Genomic DNA, 3,715 nt, shown 5'->3' with positions numbered 1-3,715 from the left:
CTGTTTCAGAGGGAGTTGTCCAGCCTGACCACAGGTATGCATAACAATATTTATTCTTCCTCTTTTAACATTGTTTCTCTTAGTCCCAAATTTACCCCCTCCTTTTTCTTCTTTACTTTAAAATAACATAGATGAATCCAGACCTTTGTTTTTTCTCCAAATAAGTCTTATTTTAGTCCTGGAGTGATAGATAAAGATCTTTACCTTTAAAAATCATGATCCTTTCGAGCACCGTTCTCTTCCAAAGTAGATATTAATTAGTCCCAAAGAAGCTTTGGATCATGATGAATTTAAGTCGATTTAACAACCCCAGAAGTCCTCTGTAGACTTTGGAATGCAATTGTTCTCCGGGGACTCTTCAAAGCCAAAAAGGAACCCCACAGGGATACCTTGTCAGCCAAAGTAAATCCCCTCAGAATTTAATAAACATGTCTTGGCCATCTCCTTGCCTAGAAGATGTAGACAGCAGGCGTTAGAATCACCTTCTCTGCCCAGAACAGAGGCTCTGGTCTGCTCATCTATTGAGAAGCACCTCAATCCTCCATGTCTCAAAGCCTGAAATACCCAGTTCTGGAAATGTTATTGTGCTTCAAATTTACCTCTACATGTTATTGTGCTCTTTCTTTTTTCCTCACCCTCAATAATTGCTTCTGGGCTCCATTGTTCAAACTCTCCGTGAGAATTCTGCTGAACTTTAAGATTGACCAACTCTCTAATATTTTCCTCACCAAAATTTTGGCTCACCCGCGGAGCCTGATGGACCCGGAACGGTTCCTGACGGCTCTGCGGGATACCTGGCCCACTGGCGACTCCCTGGATGATCTGGTAGAGTCCTGGAACGATGGACTCTCCAGGGCCATCGAGGAGATCGCACCTAGGCGTCCTCTGCGCCCTCGCCTTAAGCCGTCTCCCTGGTTTAACCAGGAACTGCGGCAACTGAAGCGGGATCTCAGACGACTAGAGAGGCAATGGCGGCGTACTCGAGACGAAGTGACCCGAACATCTTATAGAGAGAGTTTGAAGACCTATGAGATGGCAATCAAATCCGCAAAGAAAACATACTTTGCGGCTAAGATTGCGTCCGCAACTTCGCGCCCGGCACAATTGTTTGATATAATTCGGGATCTTACCACGCTGCCCCAGGGCAGACTAAATTCTTTTGAATTGGAGATAGGCTGTGAGGCTTTTGCGAATTATTTTGCGGACAAGATCGCATCACTCCGCCTCAACCTCCCCGTCAATTTAGAGACAGTTAACGCAACCGAGGCCCCGAGCATGTCTTCGGACTATATTCTGGACGGTTTCAGCCCCCTCAGCCTGGAGGAAGTTGACAGGATTCTCTTAGCTGCCCGCCCAACAACTTGTAAATTGGACCCATGCCCTTCCTGGCTTATTAAATCTTGCCAAGGGGATCTCAGATATCCTGTACGGGACATCATAAACAGATCCCTGATGGAAGGGCTTTTTCCAGCGCCGCTTAAAGAGGCTGTGGTCCGTCCCCTCCTAAAAAAACCATCTTTAGACCCGGCCCAATTGGCACATTATAGGCCGGTCTCAAATTTGCCTTTTCTAGGCAAACTTATCGAGAGGGCAGTGGCGAGGCAGCTACAGACTTTCCTGGAGGACGCTTCCATCCTTGACCCACTCCAGTCCTGCTTCCGCCCAGGTCATGGGACGGAGACGGTGTTGGTTGTCCTAGTGGATGACCTTCAACGGCATCTGGATCGGGGTGGCTCGGCAGTGCTGATGTTGTTGGACCTATCGGCGGCGTTCGATACGGTCGACCATCGGTTACTGACTTGCTGCCTCGCCGACGCGGGGGTTCAGGGGCTGGCCTTGCAGTGGCTTTCCTCTTTCCTTGAAGGTCGGGGACAAAGTCCGGTACAAGGTGCTGGTCATTACCTTTAAAGCCCTATATGGCCTGGGACCTGCCTACATGAAGGACCGTCTCTCCCCACACGTTCCCCAGAGAGTACTGAGGTCTGGGACTCAAAACCTTCTCACCATCCCCGGGCCCAAGGAAGTCCGTCTCAAGACAACCAGAGACAGGGCCTTTTCTACAATGGCCCCCACATGGTGGAACCAGCTGGAACCAGCTGCCAGAAGAGGTGAGGGCCCTGCGGGATCTTACTCAGTTCCGCAGGGCCTGTAAGACAACCCTCTTCCGGTTAGCTTATGCCGACTAGATAAATGTAGCTTATCAGATTTTAGTGAAATATACTGGATAGTTTTAATGTTAAGATTTTAAGGTTTTTAGGTTTTTTAAATGTTTTGACTTTTAAATGTATTAACTTTGTACCTTGTTTATTTGTTTTGTCGTTGCTGTGAGCCGCCCTGAGCCACTTTGTGGGAAGGGCGGGATATAAATTATAGAATAAATAAATAAATAAAATAACCAAACATATAAAGCAGACAGATGGAAATCTTCATCATGCCACTGTGGCCACATAGGAAAAAATAATTTTAAAAGTATGATGGGAGTAAGCTTTTATTATGCAAATTATAATTCAAGAGCATTTAAAAGTAGATGCTGAGCTGATATAACTTAGTGCACCTTCCAGTGATGTCAGGGGTGTGTGGCATGTGCAAATGAGTTATGCAGATGAATTGTAGCCAGTTATCAACACTTTTTGCTAGCCAATCCATGATGATCACCTAATGATTAAAAGTATTAGAATAGTGAACTATCAGGCTTATCATGATGAAAAGACATGGCAGTTCTGGGTTATTTGATGACTGAATCAGCTGCTAAGTGATGTGTCATATTTATGATTCCTGTATCCAGCTTTGTGCAGTGGCAGTATCGTAGCCAATGAAGTTAAACTGAGGGATGATAGTTGCTAATTGAAACTTCCTGTATTCTAACCTAGCCAGTGATTCAAAAGACTCTGGTTTCAGGTTAATCTATAGGTGAATACAGATGACTATAAATAAGGGAGAGTTTGCTAACTCAGAGGGGCAAGTAGTTTCAGAGGGTAGCCATGTTAGATTGGAGTCAGTAGCACCTTAGAGACCAACAAGATTTTCAGGGTGAAAGTTTTCAAGAGTCAAATCTTCCTTTGTTAGAAGGTATAGTATTTAAAGCCTTCTTCCATATGAACCTTCTTGCTCATTAGCATATTAATAGTTATTTATTTATGTATTTGCTTAACTGATATTCTGTCTTTCTCACTGAGTTTTGGCTGCCAATTATGAGCATTATCACTGAGCTCTGCCAATATACATTTTCATCCAGGTGATTGGGCATTTCGGGAGCATCAATAATTACAGGTGCCTGGAATGTTACGCAGAATTGCTGTCAGGTTTCAAACTGTGCTTAAAGTATCCATGTGAACATAACATTATGGACTTATTTATTCCTAGGGTTTGACCCCAACCAATATTTCCACTGGTGCAAGTTGGACAGTGATTTCATGGCAGCTCAAAATGTCTTCTTTGAAATCCTGTTCTAGAGGAACGGGGACACTCAACACAAGATTTTGGGTGGCATTTCAGGCAGCCATGGGAAGGGACGTGAAATGCTGGTCAGGATTTAAGCACTAGCTGTAGAACATAAAGCCCTAAAAGAAAGGAACTGGTGACATCTTAATTACATGTGAACATGTGAGCTGTCAGTGGTGTGTTGCATTTATGACAACGTTATGACAGACATTGTTTAAAAAATAATTTTAAAATCAAAAAAGAGAAACTGGCATGCACGGAAGTTTATTGGGCC

General features: G+C 44.3%; 1 pseudogene; it reads left to right on the top strand.

The window, feature by feature from the left end:
- The first annotated feature begins 2,783 nt into the window (after positions 1-2,783).
- LOC132589206 (U4 spliceosomal RNA) lies at positions 2,784-2,912 on the top strand (annotated as a pseudogene).
- The last annotated feature ends 803 nt before the right edge of the window (positions 2,913-3,715 follow it).

The sequence above is a fragment of the Heteronotia binoei genome, chromosome 1, assembly GCF_032191835.1.
Source record: "Heteronotia binoei isolate CCM8104 ecotype False Entrance Well chromosome 1, APGP_CSIRO_Hbin_v1, whole genome shotgun sequence".
NCBI lineage: Eukaryota > Metazoa > Chordata > Lepidosauria > Squamata > Gekkonidae > Heteronotia > Heteronotia binoei.
Note: the sequence above shows the minus strand (reverse complement) of the source record. Positions and strands in the feature narration are given on the sequence as shown.